At 38.0% G+C, this 19749-nt stretch overlaps 1 protein-coding gene across 2 annotated transcripts in view; it reads right to left on the bottom strand.

Annotated features, from left to right (window-relative positions):
- The window catches only part of LOC126194700 (focal adhesion kinase 1), a 775803-nt gene extending 764850 nt beyond the window's left edge, over positions 1-10953 (bottom strand). Inside the window, exons 1-2 of one of the 2 annotated variants that reach the window (XM_049932927.1) lie at positions 10683-10953; positions 9322-9369 (exon numbers count right to left, since the gene is read on the bottom strand). The gene's annotated coding sequence lies outside the window, so the exon portion shown is untranslated. The remainder of the gene's footprint in view (positions 1-9321; positions 9370-10682) is intronic. The other variant, XM_049932928.1, reaches the window with a different exon arrangement.
- Positions 10954-19749: the final 8796 nt, after the last annotated feature.

Here is a 19749-nt window from a genome sequence, read left to right as displayed (position 1 = left end):
CACTGTCACATGAGGAACATTTTCTCAAAGGTAATTTTACCCACCACTTTCAAAATGTGGTAGGTTATTTTTTGTAATTAGAGACATTTGTGCACCAGTTTTTTAATATCAGCTTTAGAAATCCGGTAATTTTTTTTTAATTTATATGTATGACACACATAATTTTTAATCCATAAAAATGTAAACAAATTTGACAGTAATGCACTTCGAAAAATTTGTAGCATAGGGAGTTGTGTTATAGCATACACAAAGTCTATTGCTAATTTCACCTTTTTATCTGCAATGCTTCAACAGAAAATGTTCCTTGTACACTGAAAAACGAAAGTTGGGGAAACCTGGAAAAGGGATGTTATTAGTATTTATGCAGAAACAAGCAACTTAATACTGGTCACAACCATACATTTGGTCATCATGTATCTCTTTCCTTCTAATCTGATCCCTCCGGCGTGCCTTTCTAGCAATATCCTTCACTGATATTTCAAAACTAGTAATACGCACATCAGTCTTTCTCAACAGGTTTTCAGTGAAGCAACCTGCATCAAATACTAGGCCTGAAGCGTCACGATTCTTATCGAGTTACCATTATCGAACACCAGACAGTAGGTGAGCAAAATGTAGTCTTTGGGCGTCTCTTCTAAATGAGGTTATTAAAGCTTTCGTTCGGGTTTTGTGCTCCACCATTTCTTTAATAAATCGTAAATAATGGCATCGTAAATGGGCTCACAGCCTTCCGACTTTGCAGATATCTTCTCTGATGGCAGGAAATAATAAAATATCGCAAACAAGAACAGAGTCGCGTGGAAAAGAAAATATGGCACCGCGCATGGGTACCAACAAGACGGTTTTTACATTATTTATAGCACGAATTAACTTCTGAAACCTGGCGATAACATTTCTAACATGCTACAGAACTATCTCGTAGGAAAAAAGGACCAATTTTATATTTCCTCAAAGCCCTTCTCACCTTGAGTTAGGCAAGCTTTCTTTTGTTTTGAAACAGTTTATTTTTTCCGTTTATGAAATATCCTACCTATAGTTCAGACTTATTTCACATTAGTTTCTTCTTTAGCCTACACATATTTCTGTGCCTGGTGGGATTCCACAACCCTTTATTTACTTCACAACTGATTGTAGCTACAAACGAAAACCTCAGGAGATGGATGTCTGTTGGCTATTTATTTCCATGGTATTTTATTTTCCTGAGCAGCTACTAAGTAAGATGTTTAAATAACTAACAAGGATCTTTGTTGTACTACCCTATGCATCCTCTGTTACGAAGATACATATTATGCTAGATACAAGGGGCTGTTGAAGACGTGTGAGAACGGTTGAGAGCTAGATTTAATTAACTATAATAATTAATACTCACTGTCGACGCACTCCATTTCACTATCCAAACCCATGCCTATTCTATCCTGTTATTACGTAAAAATGGGTGGGAGGGGCGGGGGGAAGGGGAAGTTGGTAAACTTTAGGACTTGCGCTTCACTTGCGGTTTCTGGTCTAGGATTTCTTGGGTCGGGGAGGAGGATTCTTTTTTTAAAAAAAGAAAGGTAAAAGGAATGAAATCTGGGAGTGTAAGTATTTAAATTTCGTGATATTAAATTGCACCTGTGTAGGCTTCCCCGGCGGATACGTTCCGCATATGGTTCTCGGGCATGCCACCGGATAACGTTTTGTTTATCCCACAATACTTCAGCGAGGCAGCTGCTTGTGTGGTGCTGTAGATTTTAGGGAACAGAATCGTCCTTAGCTTCCCCTTGAGCAACATCACGTGTGCAAGAAAAGTGTAGTATTGAATTATGTATTTGGTATATGGTGTGTGTACTACAATGTTTTTTTTTATTTATTCTGTTTAATGTCGTACGGGATAGATGCTGGCAAAGTGATCCAACGGTGTTCTACCGACGCAATAATCTGCAATGCGAATCGCTAAACAAAACGGCGCCGGCGGTTCGAGGGGGTGAGAACATTCTGCCATCATTGTTAAATCTTCTCTGCGCATTCTTATTAAATGGATGTCAGAAACTAGTTTATGTATGATGTATTTGTACACATGAGGTCTTGAACGTGAATGACCACTCACTGTATATCGACGTGTTATAAAAAAAAGTGTGTTAATTCAAATATGTGTTGACTACGTATGCTGAATAGCATAGTGATTATTCTTCCAAACCAGGAAAAGATTTTTTTTTCAATTTTAATGATTTTTTAAGAACAATGAAAAGCCTATGAGTGATACATCAATTTTGGCTTTTTTCGAGACGCTCCTTTGAAAGTTATTAGTGAGAAGTCTTTGTTGGAAAATATTAAGCACATCAGAACATATACCGAAAATTTCATGTATCTTAGAAAAATTGTTTGAATTATAATTCTGGAAAATTTGAAAGAGGGAAAGCTTAATTTCTTTAGTGGCTAATCTTGAACAATCTCTTGAAATAGTTTCACTTAATTCCTTGAGTTGAAATTTGACTTTGGTGGTAGCTCAAGCGTTAATATCAGTTACGTGAAGAATAACGGAGCCTGCATTCCCACCGAAAGTATTAAATGATTTTTTTGTAGAAAAACATTTTGAAGTGATATATATTATGTGGCTGCAAACTCAAAATGTGCGGCTGATCGAATTCTGCAGCACGACGTGTCATTTTTTGTGGAACATCTAAAGAATTCTCTCACTACGGCAATGATTTACATCAAGTTTTAGAAGCAGTCCCCTCTTGGCTGGACAGACTAAGCGATCCTGCTGTATATAAGAAGAGAAAGAAAACTATTTTCAGTTAATAATAATATAAAGTACATACGAAGAAATATTTGTTGGGGTGTAATGCCGCCGATTAACACGGACACTTATCTCTACGAAATAAGCTAGCTGGATGATATTAACTATTTTCTAACGCGTCCGAAGGGAGAATACAGCGCTTATTTACGGCCAAGGGAAACTGGCTCACCTTATCGGCACGTATGCAATGATGAGTACTCAACTGCGTGGGGGCAATGAAGACAAGATAGCATTTAAGTATCCACATTACGCCAAGTAAGAGAGCACGCATCCGATGGAGTGCATCAGCGCGATCAATGTCGGAACGGGACATCTCACTTGACGTCAGGTTTCGGCTGTTTGTTACCAACTGGTAGTTGCTAGTTACCAGTAGTAATAAAAGCCGCCAACTGACAGCTGCTTCGATGAATTATTTTAGCGTGTGGATACATCACACAAAAATAATATTACAATTATCTCAAACTACAGACTAATGTACTGGCCACGAAGATAGTCTACAGGTCCCTCCGTCACCACCAGTAAGTCGATGATGATGATGATGATGATTAGGGTTGAGGGGGCGCTCGACATCATGGTCATTAACGCCCTGACGAAAAGTCAAATCTCATGGGTGGGGGCGAAGGCTGTCCCCACATGTGGAGCAGTTTATAACGTATTAACGTCTGCCGCCCTTCCCCACCAGTTTAGGGATGAGGCCTGACAGTTCACAAAATTTCACCACTCCGTTAACACTGGTATCGGTATCTACGAGGATGGTAGGCAGATCTCAAGCGAGACCGAGGGCTGCCCTAATATCAGTATAATACACAACACACGTAGCCACAATATGCTGAACTGAAAGCGGCAAGCCACAAACTTCACAGAATGCTGGATCCTCCCGCCGAAGGAGGAAGCCATGAGTGAAAGGGCTATACCCGATGCGCAGTCTGGTAAGCAAAACCACCTTCCAGCGGCGAGGCTAACACGAAGTCCGCCAAGCCTTTGTGGTCGAGTTGAGCGACCGCCGTTTGTTGTGTCAGCTGCAAACATTCAGTCTCTGCACTGACGTATGATGCATGTGTCACAAAATGAGATAATGGCGTGCAACGGGATGGGACATTGACGGACAGCACCATCCCAACATGCTTCCTAGGTAACTTTATCGGCCGTGTCGTTACCCTGTATCCCAATATGGCCAGGTAGCAAGAGAACGTTCTTCAATTACAGGCGAACAGTCTGCTTATCAGCGCCACAGTCAAAACTTTGTGAGTGAAGATATTTTCTTCCATTTGTGCAAAGACTCGACAGACCTTCAATTTTGGTTCTTATTCGGTTAAGAAAGGACCAGATGTTGCACGGCAAGTCATAGCCAGTTGGCTTGGTCGGTATGCATAGCATCTTAAGTTATTCAGTCGTAACATTAATCTGTCATGTGTGTCTCGAGCATTAAAGCCGTTTCCAACTTTTTTGTGGTATCCAGGGGAAGGTGACGAGAATGAAACCTACCTGTGCTGATGCTCAGAATGTTTGCACGAACATTTGTATTAGGGTAGTTTCTCGCTGCAGAGATGGAGGTGGTATGTGGCTAAGTACTGATAGTCAGAAAGTAGGTATGGGTCTCATGCTACAAGTTATCAGACTAATTGCCCGATAGTTGCAAAAACATTCGATAGAAAACATAACGTCAAAACGCAGTGTAACAGTCCTAGTGCTGTAAAGTGTGAAAATGAAATTTCAAATGGCCGGTATCATACGGAGAATAGCTGTAACACAGGAACAAGAACGCAATATGTAGATCAACATCAACGAAATCTGTCACTGAAGACGCCTTGAAAAGAATAAAGGCGAAACGCCTTATGGCACAAAAACTGTTTTATTCATTTGTGATTAGACGTTCACAAAGTAATAATTTTCAACATATCGTAATATTATACGCAACTGAGGACGACAGGAGTTCAACAGTTGAAGTTATTTCATCTATTTACTTGTATTCCATTACATTCGTCGATGGGTAGGTCATACCTTAACGCCAATCCGTGCACCAAGCTTTCGTAATCTGCAAATCGTCCCGCAGTTCGAAATATTTGCCTAACGATTCTTCCTCCCATTATGAACAATCACCCCTTAAATTAAGACAATTCCTTGGGTATGCTTGACACTACTTTAGCTTCAACATTAAAAACGATGTATTGAGTTCCTCTTTGCTGGGTAGTATTTAATGCACGCAATACTCGCTATGGTCATATTTATTTCGCAGACATTATTGTAAGCAGTGTTGAAGATTTTCAGCAAGTTAAGAAACAAGCCTCGATTGCGCTGTTTAATCCTTCAGGATCTCGCCAAGAATAGAGCTGGACCTCACGCGACAGGTGCCTAATCTGAAATTACAAAAGCCATGGGACAGCAATATGCACATGGCGGTAGCATCGTACGTACAAGATATAAAAGGACAGTGCATTGGCGGAGCTGTCATCTGCACTCAGCTGATTCATGTGAAAAGGTTTCCGACGTGATTATGGCTGCACGACGGAAATTAAGAGACTTTTGAACGCGGAATGGTAGTTGGAGTTAGACATATGGTACATTCCATTTCGGTAATCGTCAGGGAAATCAATAAATCAATTTTCCGAGATCAACAGTGTCCACAGTGTGCCGAAAATACTAAATTTCAGACATTATCTCTCACCACGGACAATGCAGTGGCCGATGGCCTTCACTTAACGACCGAGAACAGCAGCATTTGCGTAGAGAGGTCATTGCTACCAGACAAGCACCACCACCTGAAAGCACCGCAGAAATCGATGTGTGACGTACGACGAACGTATCAGTTAGCACAGTGCGGCGAAATCTGGCGTTCATCGGCTATGGGAGCAGACGACTCACGTAAGTACCTTTGCTAGCACCTGGGCTCGCGATCATATCAGATGAACCCTAGACGAATGGAAAACCGTGGCCTGGTCAGATGAGTCCCAATTTGAGTTGGTAAGAGCTGATGGTAGGCTTCGAGTGCGATGCAGACCCCACGAAGCCACGGACCCAAGTTGTCAACCAAGCTCCGTGCAAGCTGGCGGTGGCTCCATAATGGTGTGGGCTGTGTTTACATGGAATGGACTGGTTCCTATGGTCCAACTGAACGGATCATTGACTGGAAATGGTTATGTTCCGCTACTTGGAGACCATTTGTAGCCACTCGTGGACTTCATGTTCCTAAACAACGACGGAGTTTTTATGGACGACAATGCGCCGTGTCATCGGTTTGAAGAACATTCTGGAGAATTCGAGCTAATGATTTGGGCACCCAGATCTTCCGACATGAATCCCATCGAAAATTTATGGGACAGGTCAGTTCGTGCACAAAATCCGGCACCGTCAACACTTTCACAATTATGGACATCTATAGAAGTATGTCGCTCAATATTTCTGCAGGAGACTTCCAATTACTTCTCGAGTCGTTGCCATCTGGAGTTGCTGCACTACGACGGGCAAAAGGAGGTCCGGCACGATATTACGAGATATCTCATGACTTCTGTCACCTCAGCGTATTAGAGTTCCACTCCACCAAAACTACGGTTTGATAGTTTTAGGTACAGTACATAAATGCCGTAGTAAATGGCAGGATTAACAGTATTACTGGTAGCACTGGCAAGGAGAGAAACATAAATGTGTAAGAGAGAAACTGGGAACCTCTGTTAGCGTATTTGTTTGCTTTACACTCAATTAGAGTCCACACATCATATACTTTTAGCTTACAGTGTATTTATACCCTTACGGAATATACATTGCATTTGGTAAGTAACAAAAATTAGTTGATCGCATAACTTCTGCACTTTGGTATTTTGTACTCTACAGAACGTTCTTCGTCATGATGAAGTGCAGGTGCTTCCTGTTACTACCGATAAATGAGAAAGTTGTTTATGGCTAACAGAAGCATGTTTTATGCAAGTTTGTTGAAGTACTGAAGCGATTTTAATATATTTTTATTTCGCGTTTATTTTATTTATTTTTTGTAAAGGAAAGAGTGTTATCTAGCGCCATATGATAAATCGGTATAGTTTTTTATTTTTACTAGAATATCCCTCCGTTTCACGCTACAGATCAACGATTTTCAAATAAACCCCCGATTAAATATTGACAATTTCAGTTTTGTTATAAATACTGTTTATTTTTAAGTAGTAACCAGTAGAATAAGACGTAGAACAAAAATGTTCCGTAGGCTATCGGAAACTTTACGTAGCCTCAATCAGTTTCCTATTTTTAGGGGAATCTAGTACGACACTGAGTGCGATCGTTATGAGATACGCCCAATAGGTATGCAACACTCCTAACGTACAGATAATGCGGGTACGATCTTAACTGACCAAATCTACTAGGAAAAGTATCGTAATCTATGCTTATTTGTGGTGGTCTGTGGTAGCCTATGTTAGTTTTACAACTCTAGTGCTTATGAAACTCGTGTAGATGCTAAGTAACTGAACATTCTGGAAACGAAACCATGTTAACAACTCTGCAACAAACTGACGTCAGCTATGCAGGACTGCTCATCTGTCCTGTAAGCATTCTATGGACTCTTCTAGAAGGGCAATTCTCCCATACAATCGACATTCGTTCTAATAGGCACTACGTAAGAGCTGCTGCCCTTCTCCCTATCAAACTGATAGAGTTACTTTTCGATTTCTCAATATGGTTTCTCTAAATCCGTCATTTTTGTATGCATGGGAGGATCATACATCACATTACTAAAAATGACTGCAACTATTGCAGGAGCCTTCTGAATCCTTGGAAACGAGAACTCAAAACTATTTGTAGAGAAATTCTACATTCCAATAGCTACCTCACACAGGTCTTTTTATGTTTCAACACGACTATTACTTGTATTTAATAACCATCTCATGTAAAAATCTAAGGATGCCTGTAGCAGTCATTGTATAGTGTTACATTTTTTTTTTTCTGATGCATCTTACATTCATATAGGAATTGAAATATGTGACAACAATAAACAGAAACATCATCAATAATAATTTCATTTCTGCTGACACCTCTGATCGGTGTAACTTTACACTAAATTTCACAATGAAACACATAGCAGTTACTACCATCATTCTGGTATGCAAAATAAAATAAATTACAACATATTCTTGTTTTGTGTTTTGTAACATTTCTACCATAGTCTGACTATTACTCAATATCCACAAATCCCTAGTATAATTTCAAAGTAACTCAACAACTCTTGATTAGTGTAATTTCTCATGTGACACTCATTGTTTTTCTAGTAATCCCTTACAAGGACATAACAAAATCATAAAAAAAGATACAAAATTTTTTGCTATCAATTTCTAACAGCAGTAATATATTGTTTGGAATGAATTGGATGCAACTGTATTAATAGTCTTGTATTATTACTGGTTTTGGTATTTTTTTCTGACATGTACTACATCCTGGAGGATCTCTTCACTGTGGAGCGATTGGTTTGAAAATTACATCTGGTCTAATTTAATCTACTATGATATCAGCATAAAAAGATCAATTACTGATCATATCAAATCATTTATCAATACGGAAATCAATGTAATATGAATCCTATCTACACTGCGACACTTATACAGAAAACCAACTGCTGTCTTTAGAACAAAATATGGCATCATCTATTAGAACTCATGGTTACAACTGCACTTGTGATAAGACATCAGATGGTTTTCTGTACATGTGTAACAGTTCAGATAAGAAATGTATTATATGGACTTCCATACTGATAATTGATATGGCACGAGATTAACAATCTTTTCATACAGATATGATGGCACACTACCAAAATGGGTAGTAATAAAGAGCCGCCCGGTCTAAGGCGCTGCAGTCATGGACTGTGCGGCCGGTCCCAGCGGAGGTTCGAGTCCTCCCTCGGGCATGGGTGTGTGTGTTTGTCCTTAGGATAATTTAGGTTAAGTAGTGTGTAAGCTTAGGGACTGATGACCTTAGCAGTTAAGTCCCAAAAGATTTCACACACATTTGGACATGAATCCAAGTAAATTTGTGTATCATTCATAAAATAGCACTAGTTTCACCTAATTTCATATTCAGTAGTGTGTAGATCATGAGATAATTTGACTAATTCGACATCAATTCCATTTACTGTGCTTTTATTTTGTACGGTCTGGTTAATTCAATTTCTCTAGTTCATTTCCATTAAACCAAAGCACTTTAATCTAGCAGAATGAGTACTTCAGTATTGCTATCTTACTACAACATCCTAATAAATGGCTTCAACTAATAGTGACGAAACAATACTTCAGCAGAATATTTCAGGTTAAACTATAACTTAATATTCTGCACATGATGTCAAAAGAAAAAGTCAGCTGAAATGTGGTATATCTCGAGAAATATCACAAGTAGAACCCCTCAAGTTGTTGTTGGTACACTTCATGGAAGGAACCAGCCATGGTTGTCACTGCCTGTTAATGTAAAACTTGACTCACTCAGCATCCTCGAAGGCCCTCCTTCAATATGGGACTGACAGAACATGATGTGTGAATGGGTTGATGTTACGTCATGATCTACAAGACACTCACCTCACAATGTAGCAGCAGTGCCAAAGAGCTGGTTGAGCTTGAGTGAACCTGTAAATATTACATCTTCCATCAGACCATAACATGTTTTCAGTTTTTCATGTCACTCAACAACAGATCATATCCCATATTTTTATCACAATGGAAATTGTTTATTTGGCAACAAGTTGCTGTAAAATTTCCCACAAACCTACTCAAGTACAAAAATAACCATAAATTATTACAGGATATTTTCAAGATAAGAGAAGACTTCGTGAAACATGTCGTATAGACAATGGGCAGTAAAATGTATAAATACTGATGCTGCATATTATTTTGAACACTGATACTTGAGAATTAAGTGTACTGGTATCGGAGATCAGATTATTAGGGCTGCTTTTCTCAATTAACATTGGATTAAAACGCTATAAATAACCGAAAGGCAACAAAAATATTTTATTGGGAGTCATTCTTAACAGATATTGTAAAAGGTGGATTCTTTTTTGCAAATTTGGTATAATTCTTATAAGTCATTGTTGACTTGTAATACTGTAGGAGTTTATAATTATTGGAGTTCTAGGCTATATTAAGTTCGTCAGTAGCTTAAAGTATTAAAAAGATAATTAGCAATGTTTCGGCAATAAACAGTTTCAGTTTACCTCAGCACCGACTAGTAGTTGTACTATCAGATCTCTAAGGCAGAATCGCTTGCACTGCTAACAGGGGACAATGTGAAGATACAAAAGTGAAATTACATATACAAGCGTACAGACACAGAGAAAATCCACAACATTGTCTTCTGATCCAGAGTCGTTTATCTAGTAAAAATAAACAAACTGTGAGCTGTCACCAAATAATGGCTATTCAAAAAGAATAGAAAAGCAGGCATTTGAACATAATGCAGAAGTAGGGACGGGCTGTGAGCATACATGTATAGCTTTGTTTTAGATATTAGCTCTTTGACATCCAGTTTACTGTGCTGACATAAGGATTGTTGTATATTCATGGTTTTCTGCAACCTGACAATCAGGCTTGAATCTGTAATACCAATTACAAGCTCACTGGAGAAAAACTATTAAGTTGTAATAACCCTTTTCTAACAGTCAACCTCATCAAAAAATTCGATTCTTTTCACAGTGCACATGGTTTTGTTACGAAGCTCATTAAAACTCACTTTACCTAAGATGTAGGGAAATATCAAATTCGTCCCTATAAATCAAAATGTTTGTGAAAACGATCTGCCGGACTTCAAAATCTGCATGCAGCGGATTCTGATTTTATAAGGTTTAATCAGCAATTACTTCGTCAAAGCTAAAGCGCCTGGGGTGAGGCGAAATTTAATATTATTTCCGTGTTGGGTATCATGCATCAGGTAGGTAACGCACCTGCAGGCAACCTCGGCGAGCACTGGGGATTCCAACCTAAAACATTAATGTCATAAACAGATAGCCCGGGGAACGCTCTTGAGCACCAAGCAGAAACACACACGTAATTAGTCTTGCACAGCAATGTTAGTACAATAACCACGATCGGACGTGTAAACAAAGCAAGAGCCGTCGATATCCGCAATGCAGTTATTGTAACAACCAACTAACAGTACCGAATAGCGGAACAATCACACAAAATGTCGAACACAGGTGTAAACATTCACCGCCATTGACTTTTAATTCAAAACACAGAGCATATCGCCATCTACAGCTACTGGTGCGTACTAGAGCCAATCCTTAATGTCTCGATCCTTCCGCCATCTAGCGATTACATTTGAAAGCATTTGTCAGTACTATGATGTGGGAATATATGCGAAAACCTCACACATACAATATTAAGACAACAATAATAATAGTAATACATCGCATGTGCGTATTTAGCAGCGAAAACAGCGGTTCCGTAGATATTAACATACACGTCTCTGCAAAGTCTCGTAGCCTCCCATTGTTATAACTGGGTCCTTTCGATTATGCAAATGCATATCTCCTATTAACAAAGTGCGTTTTGTAGCCTTAAAAACAGTAGTGTACTTTTACAAGAGCATTGTCAGATGGGCCTACATCAGTTGTGTGAACCGCCGATGCGCTGTTTATCTGAAATCGGAATATACGCAAAAACACACTAATAAATTGATTATAAATGGAAGATACTCTTACAGTAGCTCAGAGTAACATTTGAGAATCACAATACTGAATACTGCTATGACAATATATTACGTTTGCCACTTTTTATGAATTTGCAGTGCTCATAATCCTTAGTTATGAAGTCATTTGTTAGTATGACATTTATTTATTTGTTCGTCCATAGACCATTTAGTACAGTAGTATTGGACATGACAGAAAGATGACAGATGATATACACGCATATAACATTAACATCGTACGCTGTGGATAATGTGAGGATAGGGGCAGGAAATCGGCCATGGCCCGATCGAAGGAACCATCCAAGCATTCACGTTAGCAACAAGAAGAAACTCTTGGAAAAACCAAGTCAGGATGGCCCAACGGGGAAGACTCTAGGTCTTCCAAATACGACTCCAGTACGTTTATTAAGAATGGGTCAGCCCATTGTCTGCATTGTGAGTGCAACATGCACAATAGAGAGATTACTGAACAAGATATTTTGAAAATAAAAGACTACAAAAAAGTGAAAACACACGAACACATTACATAACACTGCAGAAAAGTAGCCTACAAGTAAATCAAAGATGTAGGTAAATCAAGAAATTTTCATATAAAATACTAATCAAAACACATGATCCCATTAGCAGAATAGCTCAATATGTAGCACTGCTAAAAAGTATGAAACAGGAATACACAAAATCCTATCGACACTGTAACCATCACAAATAGACCAGCATCAGATGTCTTCTCGGCTGTGGTGTATTACACTGTATCTGAAACAGAGGAAACGGAAAACCAACAGCACTAGACATGGGCACAGTTTTCAAGATAAACAAAAGGACTACAATATTACTGTTATAACGAAAATAGAAACTGAACTAATATAATTTCCTTGGGTTTTCCGTGTTTAATTTCTTTGAAATGTCTTGCCATTTCAGCAAACTCAGTCAGATGGAAAGCCAAAAGTATAGTTGTTCAATGCGCTACAGACCAATTTCTATCATTCCTATTCTAGCTAAAGTTATGGAGTCTGTTATGCAACTCCAGTTACAGAATTATTTTGAAGTAAATAAGCTCTTCCAAGACACACAGCATGGTTTTCGCAAGGAAAAATCAATGTTTACGGCAGCACTGGACTTAACAAGAAAAATAATGCAAGGATTCGAAGACAGAGAAAGGGTGGCACTGTCACCCTGTGATCTTAGCAAGGCATTTGACTGCATTTCCCACAAGATACTGCACAATAAACTGAAGTGGTACGGTGTCCGAGGTGTTGTTCTGGCAACTTTTCAGTCTTATCTGGAAAAACGGAGTCAAGTGGTATCAATTCATGGAGCATCATCATAAGAACAAAAGCTGGAGTATGGAGTACCCCAAGGGCCTCTCCTGTACCTTATTTATGTCAATGATATGGGTTATAACAACAATATGTCACAGTTTGCTGATGACACCACCCTTTTTGCCAAAGGAAGAACTGCTGCAGAATCACTCCAAGAAACAGATGTACTCTTCCAAAACATTAAAGAATGGTTCATCAAAAATAAAATGAAAATGAATGAAGAAAATACACAACATCTGATATGCACCCTTAACAACATCGGATGCCATGATAATATGGAGGCTGTCAAACTGTTGGGCTTCATGATAGACAGGAAACTAACAATGAACGAACACACAGTGTATGTGTGCTCCAAGCTATCCCGTGTAATATACCTTCTGATGAGGTTAAAAGGTGTATTGAGTGACCAATATCTCATAACAGTATATTATGCCCTATTCCGTAGCCATATCAATTATGGCCTACTGTTATGGGGACATTCTGCAGGCTGTAAGGATGTGCTAATTCTACAGAAAAAAAGCTCTCAGAATAATCACATCAAGCAAAATACAGGAGCATTGCAGGCCTATATTCAAGCAGTTAGGAATTATGACAGTCTTCAGCCAGTATGTGTTTTTATGTCTCATCAGCGTGAAAGAAAACCTAGGAGTCTTCAGCATGAGGCAAGATATACACAATCACAATACCCGTAACAAGAGGAGCATCAAAATACCCAGGTGTCGACTGACGGGAACGCAAGACAGCTTTCCAGTGGTTGCCCTAAAGATGTTCAACTCACTGCCTCAAGAAGTGCAATTCCTGCTGCTAGGAACATTCAGAAGGAGAGTAGCACAGGACCTGAAAGAACGCCCATTGTACTCCATTGGTGAATTCTTTAATAGTGACCAAAGTGAATGGACAAACAAGTATTGTTTCTATTAAGTATAAATGTCTTAATTTTGTGAATATTTTTTTAAATGTATATATGTAATTAATCTTGACAGTCTGTCCAGACATGACTGGTAAATGACACAAATATAGTAATATAGAATAGGGAATGAAGGCATGGTTATTGGGGTCATTGATAAAGTCGGTGTGAACATTAGTACCTGTTACAGCAATAACAGCAACCACACTTAATTTTTTCATGAAAACAATAAACTAAAATGTCATTTTTTAACCATAAAATGAAATAGCTGAGTAATATGCCCAAAGGCAATAAATAGATGACTTAATCAAAAATGCACAGGCGGATATTAGAAGTTACCCAAACTTGGAAGAACTAAGGAGAAGCCAGAGACTAGAGTGCTTATATAAAGTAAATGTGCTACACACCAAAACACCAGTGGGCAAAGTATCTTTTTATAAGTAAAGTGGCAAGGAAGTGACACAGATGACCAAAAGAGTTCTGAAACCTCTCGCTTGTGGCACCACATTCTTTCACAGTGATACTAAAGCCTTATGTGTAGTGATAACTGGACAGAACTGTAGTTAGATGTAACTGGTTAATCATACAGATAGTGTATGAAGTAAAATGTGTAGTAATAAACTAACAAAACTGTAGTAGTCATAAGAAAATATTATAGAATATTTCCACACAAGCACAAATGCTTTTTAACAATTAAAAATAAACTACAGTAAAGCAGTGAAAAGCATCTCCAAAAATTTGTATAGATTCTACTGTATTATCAACAGCTTGGTAATAACTGTCATTTTGTCTGCAGCCTGAAGCTGGCAGGAGGAGATTTTTGAGGTAAATTTAAAGAGTATACCAAAAGGATATGCCAAGGTGGCAATGAAGGTGGAGTCTCTGTCAGAGTAGAAAAGAGCTCAAATGCGCTGTAACAGAAACTGAAGCATGTGAGATTGTTCCGCCCCCTCATGAACCATGGACATTTCTGAGATTGGGTGGTTTGCATACCTCAATGTTACTGTTTGTCATATCATAGATGCAACCACACCAGAAGGGCATATGCGAAGGACCAGGCAGATATATGGTTCCTGAAGAAGAGCAATAGTCTCTTCAGTAGTTTTAAAGGCAACAGTATGGTTGTTGACTGATCTGGCCTTCTAACATCAACCAACATGGCCAGGCTATGATGGTACTGTGAATGACTGAAAGCAAAGAGAAACTACAGCTGTAATTTTTCCCAAGGGCAAGCAGCTACACTATGTGGTTAGTGATGGTGGCATCCTTTTGGGTAAAATATTTCAAAGGTAAAACAGTCTCCCTTTTAGATTTCCAGGTGGGGATTACTCAGGAAAAACAAAACTGGCATTCTGTAGGTAGGGGCATGGTGTGTTAGATTCCTGAATTGGGTAGACAGGTTAGAGAACTTAAAAAAAGAAATGGATAGACTGAAGATAGATATAGGGGGAGTTAGTGACATTTTGTGGCAAGATGTACAAGACTTCTGGTTGGCTGAGTACAAGTTTATATCTAAATACAAAATCAAGTGGGGATAATGGAGGAATATGACTAATGATGATTAAGAAATTGGACTGCAGGTAATTTACTGAACATCATAGTGAACACATTATTGCTGCCACAATAGTTACAAAGCCAACATTCACCACAGTAGTACAAATTTATATGCCAATTAGATTTGCAGATGAAGAGATTGAATGAATATATGTTGAGATAGTTAGGGAAATGAATATTTTACTGTTGTGGGGCACTGGAATTCCATATTATGAAGAGAAGGAAATATAAAATAATTGAACAATGTAGATGAGTGGGGGGGGGGGGGGGGAGGAATGAAAGAGGTAGCTATGTGGTAGAATTTTGCACAGAGCATAATTTAATCATCACTAAAACTTGGTTTAAGAATTATGAAAGAAGGCTGCATACATGGAAAAGACCTGAAGATACTGGTATGTTTCAGATTAATGTATGGTAGCGAGAAAGAGATTCCAGAACCAAGTTATAAACTGTAAGACATTTTTAGAGGCAGATGTGGATCCTGATCATAATTTATTGATCTATTGATTATGAACTGTAGATTAAAATAAAAGAAATTCCAAAAAGGTAGAAAATTACAGAGATGAGACCTGGGTAAGTTGAATGAAAGTAACATGGTTGAGAGTTTCAAAGGGAACATTAGGCAATTATTGACTGAAACAGAGAAAGGGAATACATTAGAAGATGAATGGGTAACTTCGGGAGATGAAAGGCTTGGATATCACAGTAGGTGTTGAATTTAACTGATGAAAGGAGAAAATAAAAAAGTGAAACAAATGAAAGGCAAAAAGATGTCTAAGAAATGAGAGCGACAGAAAGTGTAAAATGGGTAAGCAGGAATGGCTAGAAGAAAAATGTAAGGCTATATAAGCATGTATAACTATGGGAAAGACATATTGCATGCAGAAAAATTATAGAGACCCTCAGAGAAAAGTTAAGTAGTCATATGAATATTTAGAACTCAGATGGAAAACCAGTACTAAGCAAAGAAGGAAAAGCTGAAAGGTGGATTGAATACATAGAGGAGCTGTACAAGAGAAATAAACTTGAAGGCAATATTACAGAAAAGGAAGAGGAAGTATATAATAAGAGATGGGAGATACGATACAGTGAGAAGAATTTGACAGAATACTGAAATCTGAAACAAGGCCACTAGAGAAGATGACATTCCCTCAGAACTGTTGACATTGTTCATTGAGCTGTGACAAAACTATTCCACCTGGTGTACAAGATGTGTGAAACAGGCAAAATATCATCAGATTTGAAGAATAATGTAATAATTGCAGTTAAAAAGAAAGAAGGTACTGACAGGTGTGAACTTTATTGAACTATCAATCTGATTAGCCATGGTTGCAAAATACTGACATGAATTATTTACATAAGAAGGAAAAACTGTTAGACACCAACTCCAGGGAAGATTAGTTTGGATTCTGGAGAAATGCTGGAACATGTGAGGTAGTACTGAACCTATGATTATAGATTTTGTAGACCTAGAGAAAGTTTTTGACAATGTTGTCTGGAGTTCACTCTTTAAATTTCTGAAGGTAGTAGGGATAAGTTATTTACAACTTGTACAGAAACCAATGAGATTTATAGGGCATGAAAGGAAAGTGGTGGTTGAGAAGGGGGTGAGACAGGATTGTATCCTATCCCTGATGTTAAATCTGTGCACTGGGCAAACATTAAAGGAAGCAAAATAAAAATTTGAAGAAGGAATTAAAGTTTAGGGAGAACAAATAACAATTTCGAGGTTTTCCAGTGATGTATTTCTGTCAGAGGCAGCAAAAGATTTGGAAGAACAGTTGAACAAATGTACAGTGTCTTAGTCTTCTGACTGTTCTTTTTTGTGACCCACCACAAATTTCTCTCTGATGCCAACCTTTAGAATGTAGCCAAATTAAATCAGGTGATGCAGAGGAAATCAGATTAGGAAATGAGACACTAAAAGTAGTGGATGACTTTGCTTCTTGGGGAGCATGATGGCTGAAGCAGAGAGAATATAAAATGCTCACTGGCTATACGAAGAAAAGAATTTCTGAAAAAGAGGAATTTGTTAACATCTAATATAAATTTAAATATCACACACACACACACACACACAAAAGAGAAGAAAAAGTTACTAACTTCTGGAATAAATCCCTTTTTGAGTTAGAGAACAAATCTATACACCTTTGGGTCCCTACATGGTGCTGGTTGGATGCACAATGCATGTATTGCAGTTCATCAGGTGGACTGATGGGATGGCTGTTAGGTTTATTTATTTATTATTGGTCCTGTAGATCATACAATTTGTACAGGAAAACACATCATGATATAGGACAAGTCAGTTTAAAAATTATGTTAAGATGGTGTATGATGAGAGATGACGGTAGTGGTACATAACTCACATCGCAGAATATATATAGGATATATAGACAAAATATAAAAAAAGTGGTGTGTGATGAGAGATGACAGTGTTGGTACATCATACACATAGCAGAATACATATATGAGATACAGACAGAATATAAATAAGATACAATAATTAAATTATCTTACTAAGTAGAAATATCTACAAGTGAATAAACAGCTAATTACAAGTAATTAAAATTTTGTTTCAGGTAATTCATGTACAGAATAGAAACAGTGATTTAGTAGTAATTCCTTTAATTTAATTCTCATTATGTTTGGGGTTTTTCTTGCTTTTATGTCTGTTGGGAGGTGGCTGTATATTTTAATGCCCATACACTTAATCCCATTCATATATTATTTTGTGTTGTGAACTATAATTTGTAATTGGGTTTTGTTTCTGATGTCATGTGTGTGGCAGTCTGCATTTCTATGGAGGGATTGCGACTGCTGTACGGTAAAACAGGCTACTTCCACTCTATAGAGACATGGCAGTGACAGGAGTTTTAACTGTTGAAACAGGGGTTTACAGTGTTCAGTTCTTTTCTACATTTCATTATTCTTACCACTTGTTTTTGTAACTTGAAAATTGTGAGAGAATCAGAGCTATTTCCCCTGAAGATTAGGACATAGCGCAAAACAGACTCAAACAGCTTCAAGACATCTACACTGGCTGTGTCTTTTAATGATCTTAATAGGTAACAGATTTTATTAAGCTTTTGTGACAGTGCCTCAATATGTGGTGTCCAATTTAGAGTGTTACTGATGGTAAGTCCAAGAAATTTGGTGTTCTGCCTGTCTATAATGTCATCTTTGCCTATAACTATAACTGGATTGAAGGGGGTAAGATTGGAAGTTCATGTGTGGAAGTTCATACTTACAGTTTTTTGAGTGTTTATGAGTAGTCTATTTGCTTCAAACCAAGATTGTAACTGACAAGTAGTTTCATTGACTGCATCTTGCAGTGTGTCACCTCTACTGGTTACCAGGATATTTGTGTCATTGGCATACAGAATGGAGCTAGCATTTGGTATGTGTTCTGGGAGATCATTTATGAACAATATGAAAAGTACAGGGCCAAGAACAGATCCCTGAGGGACACCATTTGTTGTATGTAGTGTATCTGACCTGCAGTGCCTGGATGTCTTTGGTTTTCTTATTTCTACATATTGCTTTCTTTCACTAAGGTAGCTACAGAACCAATTGTGAGCTATACCTCTAATCCCATACTTCTGGAGTTTCATAAGAAGCAGCTTGTTGTCGATCATGTCAAATGCCTTGGACTGATCAAGAAATATACCGACAGCAGGTTGTTTATGGTCAACAAAACTTGAGCACTTTTCTAGAAATGCATACAAAGCATGTGTGGTGGACCTATTTTTCCAAAATCCATATTGGGTAAATGTGATTATGTTGTTAGAATTTAAAAATGTTTCTAATCTAATTGACATACAGTATTCAAATATTTTTGAGAAGGCAGATAGTATAGCAATTGGCCTATAGTTTGCCATATCTGTTTTCTCTCCCTTCTTGTAGTGAGGTATAATTTTAGCAAGTTTTAGCTGGTTTGGAAATGTTCCCTCTAGAAATAAAGATATTTATGATGTTTGACAGGGGTCTACTGATTTAATTTGAACGCTTATGAAGTAAGAAGCAGGGTATTATATCATGCCCTGCAGAATAAATCACTTTAGTTCTTTTTAAAATAATATCTTCAATTTGATACGGTGTTGTAGGAGATAGGAAAAAGGAGTTCAGAGGAGTATTATTTTTGAGAAGAGAGTGCACAGTGTTTGGAGAGTTAGTCAAGAGATTTGTAGGAAGAGAGTGTACAGTATTTGAAGAGTTGGTTAGGAGGTTTTTGGAAATTACTGAAAAATAGCTGTTGAATTTGTTGGCAATTTTATGTGCATTTTCAGTGTTTTGTCCTTCTATATTTAGTGTGATTTTATCCTCTATCCTTAAGTTTCTACCAGTCTGTTCATTTACTATTCCTCGACTGTCTTACGTTTGATGGAAGAGCACCTAATTGTTTTATCATTATGAGCTTTTTTAGCCCATTTGATAATTCTCCTGGATGTGGTTTTGTAATTTTTATAGTATACCTTGAACTCTTTGGATTTGCCACTGTCCAATTTGCTAAGTCTGTGCAGCATTCTTATCTTTTCTGATTA

This window comes from Schistocerca nitens, chromosome 7 (assembly GCF_023898315.1).
Source record: "Schistocerca nitens isolate TAMUIC-IGC-003100 chromosome 7, iqSchNite1.1, whole genome shotgun sequence".
Classification (NCBI taxonomy): domain Eukaryota; kingdom Metazoa; phylum Arthropoda; class Insecta; order Orthoptera; family Acrididae; genus Schistocerca; species Schistocerca nitens.
The sequence above is the reverse complement of the archived record's forward strand: the minus strand, read 5'-3'. Positions and strand labels throughout refer to the sequence as shown.